The following is a 9,205-nucleotide window of genomic DNA, read 5'->3' as shown; positions in this document are numbered from 1 at the left end:
CAGAAAAGTTGTGCTCAGGTGCTCCCTATACTGCTCTCAACTCTTTATTCAATCAACCATCATACAATTCACAAAAAATGCAATTTGATATTATTCATCTACTACTAAACATAACATACATGTGACTATGCTAACAATTAAGTTGTACAAACAAATCTATATGAGACATCTACCTACAATGGCAACTCAAATCACTTATTAAGCAAAATTAAAAGCGAATGGAAAGAGTTTACCATGGTGGGGTGTCTCCCACCTAGCACTTTTATTTATTGTCCTTAAGTTGGACATGTGAGAAGCTTATTGTCATGGTGGCTTGTGTTTGTACTCATCCTTGAATCTCCAAGGATCTTTACTTCTCAATTGGTTGACAGAATTTCCAACCATCTTCACCAATCTAGGGTAGAGTTCTACCCAAGATATGAGTCCCCATAGTTGGTCTTCACATAGCGAACCGGGATCCCATATCTTATCTTCACACCCATCCGTGAGTTGAGTTTCATGATTTTTCCGTACGGGTGGTTGACATAAGGGCGGTCGACACATAGAATCCTCTTTAGTCCACCAATTCTTCCTTCTAGACCCATACGAAGTAGTTCTTGTCCCATCATAATCCCTATACCTTAAAGCTTGGACCTTAGTGAGCTTTATACCAAATTTCCAACCACTACACAATTCTCTTTTTCCTTTGAGTCCACAAAGAGCTCTAAGTTGTCCATCCGTTTCAATCAAACCATATTCAAGTGAGAAAGTAAAGCTTAGGGATAAGAATTTTACCCACTTGAATGTTGTGTTGGATGGTGACTTGGGAAGGGAGACCTCCCCACACTTAGACAATGCAAGGTCTACTTCCTTGTGCTCTTCTTTGTGTATTTCAACCTCTTTGTGAGCTTCCTCAATTTCAACCTTTTTCCTTTTTATCACTTGGCTTGGTGTTGTCTTCAAGAATCTTGATTTCTTGCCCAGTAGGAGGTGATTCAATTTTGGATAGGAATTCATTGATGAATAAATCCATCTCTTGATCAACCTCTTCATATTCTTCAATTTCGATATACACCATGCCAACGTGTTCCTCTTGGTAGTTCTCTTTCTCATTGCTCACCAAGGGTATGAGAGATTGTGCACACTCTTCTATAATTCCAACTCCATGTCCAATGGGGGATGGTTCCATTGTAGAGAGAAATTTATCCATGATTGAATCCATCTCTTGATAAGCCTCTTCCAAGTCTCCAACTATGATATGCCTTGGAGGTTGCGCACCCTCCGCAACGTCAATATCAAGCTTCTTGGAAGAGTCCTCCATGATGCTACATTCCCATGGACTTTCAACATCTCCCAAATCTTCAACCACTTCTTCCTTTTCTTCAATGATCATAGGCTCCTCCAATTGTTCTAACACAAAACTTGGTTCTCCCTTCTCTACCGGATTGTCCAATTTCTCCTTCATACTTTGCTCTTCTTTAGATTTTTCGCATGTGGTCACGGAAGTACCTTGAGTATTCAAGCATTGGTGGGCTAAAGTGTGCACCATCTTGGTCAAATTGGTCACAAACTCAAGTGTATCCCGCTTCATGGCTTCTTGTCCTTGGAGTAACAAAGTGAGAGGATCGTCTATTGGGGCTTGGGGCGAGTAGGAAGGTTCATTATTTTGGAGAGAGGGCTCATGGTAGGAAGGTGGTTCCTCTTGGTAAAATTGTGGAGAGGATGTACATTGAGGTGGTTCTTAGTAGTAATCTTGATGGGGTTGTGGTGGTTCTAAAGGTTCTTGCTCATAATGATCACAAAGATGTGGTATGGGTGATTGGTTATATGATGGATAAGGGTCACATAAAGGTACTTGGTAGAAAGGGGCTTGTGAGTATGATTGAGCATCATGTTGAGGATAAGATTCATAGGTATATGGTGGTGGTTGATTGTCATAAAAGGAATCACCATAACCATTGAATTGACATGCATTAGGATGAGAATTATACCTATAAGTGTCCGGAGGTTGATGCCAATAGGAGTGATCAATTCCTTGAGGCTCCTCCCATCTTGGAGTGTTCCATCCTTGGTACATGCTAGCATTGAAGTTCACATTCCCTACAACACAATTAGAGCCAAACTCATAGCCAAAGTGACAATTCATGGTAGCAAGAGAAAATAAGAAGCAAAAACTAATAAGAAATAATGAAACAAAATACTAAGACTAGCAAAAACTAACAAGCAATCCAAAAATCAAGCTATTCACAATATTCACATATATACAATAACCAATAACATAACACCATTGCAATTCCCCGGCAACGGCGCCATTTTGATGATTAGATTTTTGACGGTTTAGAATTTCACAATTGAATTCTCGTTGCAAGTATAGTTTCTAAACCAATCACTAATCCTTTCATACAAAAAGTTGTTTGTCACTAAAACAAACCCTTAAAATTTACAAACCGAAGTATTCAAACCTCGGGTCGTTCTCCCTAGGAATTACAATAAAGTGCCTTGTTATTGGTTGTGAGTTATATTTGGGGTTTTTAAGATTTTAGACAAGAAATATAAATGGCAAAGAAAATAAACTAACAACTAGCAAAGCTCTTGACAAGATATGAGAACTAGAAGTCCTATCCTAGTTATCCTCCTCAATTATGATGACAAGTTGTCCATTACTCCCACTTAGTTAACCTCTAACCATGGAGGAAAGTCAAGTGGATGAATCAATTTGATTCCTCAAGACTAGGTTTAGAGGCATTCAAATCAATTAGCAACTTCTAATTATCAATCAACAAAGGAATTAGATAACTCAAGAGTCACTAATTACTCTACCTAGGCCAAGAGGAACAAAACCTACACTAAAATCCAACCAAGCATTTCATCAAACACTTGAAAGGCACAAAAAAACAACAACAATTCAAGGAAACCACAATTATCATGAATTACCTCAAATTGCATTATTGAAAGAAAATAAAGGAACAACAATCTATCCAAAACAAAGTGAAGAATTACAATTATTAAAGCACATAACTAGAAAGAGGAAGATGAGAAGAGTAAGAATTGATAAAGGAAAAGTGAATTAAAGCATGCATTAAACCTAGATCTAAGAAGAGTGATTAACCTAAACCTAATCCTAATTCTAGAGAGAAGTGAGAGCTTCTCTCTCTAGAAACTAACTAATCCTAATCCTAATGATGCTAAAAATGATTCCAAGATTTTTTTCCCTTTCAATCCTTGATCCTTTTATTCCTTTCTATCAGCAATTGGCGCCAAAATGGGTTCAGAAACCCTTCTAAATCGCCAGGCACGTGTTGCTTTAATGAAGTCATGTGCCGACTGCGACGCGTGTGTGCACGGTACGCGTGCGTGCCTCTGGCCGATTCTGCAATGTGCGCGCGAGCGCCTTGTGCGCGTGCGCGTGCTTGGCCGATTTCACTTCTTTGACTTTTCATGCTTCTCTCCACTTGTATGCTTCCTTCCTTGCTCCCTTTGATCCATGCCTAGCCTATTTCAATCCTGGAATTACTAGCAAACACATCAAGGCATCTTGTGGAATCAAAGAAGAATTAGAATTCATCAAAATAAGGCTTAAAAAGCATGTTTTTACACTTAAGCACAAATACGGGAGAGATTACAAAACCATGCTAATTCATAGGTTAAATGCGAGAAAAGGTCATCAAAATATCCTAAATTCAATACAAGATAAACCGTCAAATTGGGGTTTATCACTCACCGCTCCTCTTCCCCACTCACGGCTCCACTTCCTCACTCGACGCTAACCACTCGAGAGCCATCAGTCGTCTTCGCTACGTGCTCACATCGATCATCAGCATCATCCTCCCATCGCTCACCACATGGTGGAGAAGGTATATATTCAAAGGGTTAGGGTTCCAATTTTAGGGCTTTCAATTTTAGGGTTTGGGTATGTTGCGGCGCGGGTGAACTGTACCCTCATTTCTCCTTTTGTTCCACTTGATTTTCTTTGGTGCTACTGTTGTTAGAACCGCTTCCATTAAAATGAAGCAGGTTTCTCAAGAACTCAAATGACTCGCTTCAATTTCTTCCAAACAAAGAGCACCTTCTTCTTCTTCTGATGCTGCTGCTGCAAGAAGAGAACACTACAATAGGACTAAGTCCGCGGCTTTGAGTGCTCTCAAGGGACTTAAGTTCATCGCTAAGGGTGGTGGTGGTGGTGGTGGCGGCGGTGGTGCAGGGTGGCATGAAGTGGAGAAGCAGTTTGATGTTCTTACTGCTTCAACTGATGGATGGCTTCATCGTTCTCTCTTTGGAAAATGCATAATAGTTAAAATTGAAGAGTTTATAACAAATCTGCACTATTTTTTTGTTGTTGCTTTCCAAGTGTTTGTGAAATTATTTGTGTGTGTGTGTGAGTGAGTGAAATAAGGACTTGTTCTGAGTAGTTTTCTTTTAGGAAGTGTTTGGATAACTATGGTTCGGATTTGTTGAATTGTTTGTATGTAGGGATAAGCAAGGAATCTGAGGCATTTTCTGCTGTGCTTTTTGGTTCTTTGGCTAGGAGGAGGGATATTCATGGGGATTCAATTAACAAGGCTAAATTGAAGGACTTTTGGGACCAAATTTCTGACCAGAGTTTTGATTCCAGGCTCAGAACCTTCTTTAACATGTAACTAATTCATTACCTCTTTACTTAATTTTAGAACTAGGAAAAGAAATTGGTTGGTATTTTCTTTAATTCCCACCATTAAGTATGTTAACCTTCATTTGGAATAATGCAGGGTTGATAAAGATGCAAATGGAAGAATCACCGAGGAAGAAATTAAAGAGGTTTATATGAATTTTCTTTTTAAATTAATCAACAAAAAAAATAGAATGAAGATAGTGAAGTAGTTTTTATCGACAACCTTCTTTCTTTTCCTAGCTTTGCATTTTGTTCCCATGAGAATAAGAGTTTCCTTGATCACAAATGATCAATTCTGTTTTTAGATCATCTGCCTTAGTGCCACAACAAACAAACTCTCAAATATACAGCAGCAGGCTGAAGAATATGCAGCTTTGATAATGGAAAAACTAGACCCTGAAGAGACAAGATTTATCATGGTATTTACATCATCCTATTTCAGATTGTTTTAGTATAAAACTTATCAAAATTAAATAAAATTAGTCACTATTACAGTTTCACATACAGATAAGTACTTATATTTCAAATCATAAGTCTGAAGTTGATTTATATTTAAGATGATAAGAGGGATTGATTTCACTTGTATTTAGGAAATTAGATCAAATCCATAAGAAAACTTTGACGTAGACCAAAATCATAAATAGCTAACTCTAGAAGTGACTAGAAATTTATTTGAAAAGAAAAACAAAAACTCCATATTACTTATGTTAATCTCATTTATTTGGCCAATTGGTGATTATTATTACTGCTTCATCAGTTGGATAGCTTAGAGATGCTCTTATTGTATGGACCAAGTCATTCTACAAGAGGTGATAGCAAGTACCTATGCCAAATGCTAAGCTTGAAACTGAAGCCTACATATGAAGACAGTGCTGTTAGGAGGTGCTATACAAATACCAAGTGCTTCATACAGGACAAGTGGCAAAGAACTTGGGTTATGGCATTATGGATTTGTGTGATGTTAGGTTTATTTGCCTACAAATCCATACACTATAGAAGGAGAAAAGATGTATCCTGTTATGGGGTATTGTGTATGCATGGCCAAAGGTGCAGCTGAGACACTTAAATTGAACATGGCTATTATCTTGTTACCAGTTTGCCGGAACACTATTACTTGGATGAGGAATAAGACCAAGCTTGGCATCATGGTTCCTTTTGATGACAACCTTAACTTCCACAAGGTAATATTTTTTACTTGCCCCAAATTTTTGTTGGAATTTGTGTATTTTTCACAAGTCAAATTGCCAAAAGGGTATGAAGAATATTTGGAGTGTTTCATGAATTAGAAGTGGCAAATTTGCTTCTCAAGGAACATATTTGTCACCATTTAAATAAAGTTAGTAGTACAAATAAAGTGAAGGTATATATGTTGTTGTTCTTGCAGGTGATAGATGTGGCAGTAGCAATTCATGTTGGAATACATGCAATTTTTCATCTTTCTTGCGACTTCCCTCGCCTCCTTCGTGCAACCCCTCAAAAGTACAAGCCACACCTTAGTTCAGGAGAAATAGGGTTAAGCTTCTTAAACCACTCAACAGTCTAACTGGCTTCAATGCATTTTGGTACTCACATAATCTCTTTGTCATTGTCTACGCCTTGTTGATTGTTCATGGAATCAAACTTTTCTTGACCAAAGAGTGGTACGAGAAAATGGTTAGTAACTTTAATCCCTTTTCCTTTATATAAATTGCACTGACACTTTCTTGAGGTTAAAGTTAAATTATATACAACACTTTATTTTTTTAATGGTTGCATTGACTTTGTTAGTGTTGTGTTATAAAAGAAATTAATACCACAGCTTACAATCTATAGAAATATTAAGTATTATATAACTTTAATTTGCATTAGAAATTCATTAAAAATTTAAAATATACTATTGCAAATATCAAAACAGAGAAGTATTATGTGTATTATTGTCTAATATCAAGACTAGAGAGAAGCCATCACAATTTACCCTTTTTTCTATTTAGAATAAATTATCATTTTTAATCATAAAAGATCTAAGTGCTGACAATTTTATGTAGTGTGGACAAACCTTACCTGGATTTCTTTGAAAGTTATTTTATTTACTATTCTTACTCTGATGGAAAGCAACTTTGAAATTCTGCTTCTGTATGTTGTGACGTCAATGTCAATAAGTTGCCACTGGTCATGTCTAGTTTGTATCAATCAGATGCATTTTGATCTGGTTTTCTGCAATTATCGCTTAAATTTTAATTAATTTAATTGATTCATTCTATTTTGAATGCTCTCGTGGATGATAGTTGATGAATGAATTTTTGACGGTTTAGAATTTCACAAATAAATCCTCGTTGCAAGTATAGTTTCTAAACCAACTAAAATCCTTTCATACAAAAATTGTTTGTCACAAGTTAACAAACCCAATAAAAATAAACCGAAGTATTTAAACCTCAGGTCGTCTCTCAAGGAATTACAGGAAAGTGTTTTTACTATTGGTTATGGAAAAGTATCTTTTTGGGTTTTTGAAATAAAGAACAAGGAAATAAAATGGCAAGAAATTAAATTAATAACTAAGAAAACTCTTAACTAGGATTGAGAACTAGAAGTCATGTCCTTGTTATCATCTTCAATTGTGATGATAATTGTATTTCGCTTTCACTTAGTTAACCTCTACAATGAAGGTAAGTCAAGTGAGCAAAATCAACTTAGGTTCATAAGTCCTAATCAAAGACTAGAGCTAGTGAAGCCTAAGCCAATCAGCTATTTTTAATTATCCTTCAACAAGAGAATTTGATAACTCTATAGCATCAACTAATCAATCCAAGTCAAGAATATAAAAAGCTACTTTAAAATCCTTCCAAGCATTTCACCAAACACTTGGAAGGCACAAAATAAAAGCATAGAAAAGCAATAAGAGAATATAAAATATGGAACCAACAATTGCAAGAGGGAATAATAACAATAAATTGAAGAAAGAAACAATAAATATGAAATACCTCAACTTGCATTAAAAAGAAATTGAATCTAACATGGAGTTCATAAACCAAATTGGGGAAATAAATAAATCAACAAGAGAAATAAATAAACCAAAGTATTAGAACAATTAAAGTAGAAGAAACCTAAATTGAAGCAAGGTAGAATTCTGAAATTGAGAAGAAATAAACCTAAAAACCTAAAACCTATAGAAATCTACATCTAAAAACCTAAAATTATGTGAATGAAAGTTGGATCCTTGATTCCCCCACTCTGCAGCCTCTGATCTGTGTTTTTGGGCTTGAAACTGGGCCAAAAATCGCCCTACGTACAGCACGTGGCTCCGTCACGCGTACGTGTTGCCCACGCATACGCATCACCTAACAGCAAGGCAACTATGGCAAATTGTATATCATTTCGAAGCCCCGAATGTTAGCTTTCCAATGCAACTGGAACCGTCTCATTCAGACCTCTATAGCTCAAGTTATGATCGATTTAGTACGAAGAGGTCAGGCTTGACAGCTTTGCCATTCCTTCAATTTCTTGTATTCCTTCCACTTTTGCATGCTTCCTTTCCATCCTCTAAGCCATTCCTGCCCTATAAACCCTGAAATCACTTAACACACATATCACGGCATCGAATGGTAATAAGAGAGGATTATAAATAGCAAATTTAAGGCCAAAGAAGCATGTTTTTAATCATAGCACAAAATTAGGAAGAAAAATGTAAAACATGCGATTTCTATGAATAAGTGTGAGAATAATGGTTAAAATCTACTGAATTAAGCACAAGATATACTGTAAAATAGCGGTTTATCAATCTCTCCACACTTAAACATTAGCATGTCCTCATGTTAAGCTCAAGAGAAGCTATAAAGAGTGAAGGCAAAATGGTAGAATGTATGAAATGCAACCTATCTATATGAATGCAACAATATGCTAAAATGCTTCTACTTACTTAGTTAAAAATAGATAAACCCTTTCAAGAACAAATATGAACTAGATTTCACTAGTTCAAATCATAAAAATGAAGTACAAATAGACTTGCAAGAAGAAGATAGCTCATGAAAGCCGGGAACAAAGAATCGAGCATCGAACCCTCACTGGAAGTGTATACACTCTAATCGCTCAGATGTTTAAGGTTTGATTCTCTCAATTCTCTACTAATCTTGCTTTCTAAGACTTGCTCTTCATCTAACAATAAAAAAAAATTTAATACACTAATACACATATCAAGAGGTCTTTTATTGTAATGGGGTTTGGGTCAAGGTAGGATTATATTTGGTTAAGTGGACTAAAATCTGAATCCTTGACTAATCTAAACTTTCCACCTAACTTAAGCCAAACCATATAATCAGAATATAAAATCTAACTACCCATTAACTGTGTTTACTACATATTCATGCATCCCAAATTTGAGTATAGCACATATGCATTGCTATCACTATTTACTTTGGGGCATTTTTTCCACTTTTATTATTTTTTCTTTTTTTTTCTCAATGCATATGATTAAGGTATTGAATGCATGAACGTGTCCTTAACATTCTTTTCACAAATTCACCAAAAATATACAATATCCAATTCTCAAACCAAATGTTTCCAGACCTAATTTCCCCACACTTAGTTTATGAGCACTCTCACTAG

The 9,205-nt window shown here is 36.1% G+C and overlaps 1 pseudogene; it reads left to right on the top strand.

Annotated features, from left to right (window-relative positions):
- Nucleotides 1–1,701: 1,701 nt before the first annotated feature.
- LOC107484056 (respiratory burst oxidase homolog protein D-like) lies at nt 1,702–6,439 on the top strand (annotated as a pseudogene).
- The last annotated feature ends 2,766 nt before the right edge of the window (nt 6,440–9,205 follow it).

This window comes from Arachis duranensis, chromosome 1 (genome assembly GCF_000817695.3).
Source record: "Arachis duranensis cultivar V14167 chromosome 1, aradu.V14167.gnm2.J7QH, whole genome shotgun sequence".
Classification (NCBI taxonomy): domain Eukaryota; kingdom Viridiplantae; phylum Streptophyta; class Magnoliopsida; order Fabales; family Fabaceae; genus Arachis; species Arachis duranensis.
The sequence above is the reverse complement of the archived record's forward strand: the minus strand, read 5'-3'. Positions and strand labels throughout refer to the sequence as shown.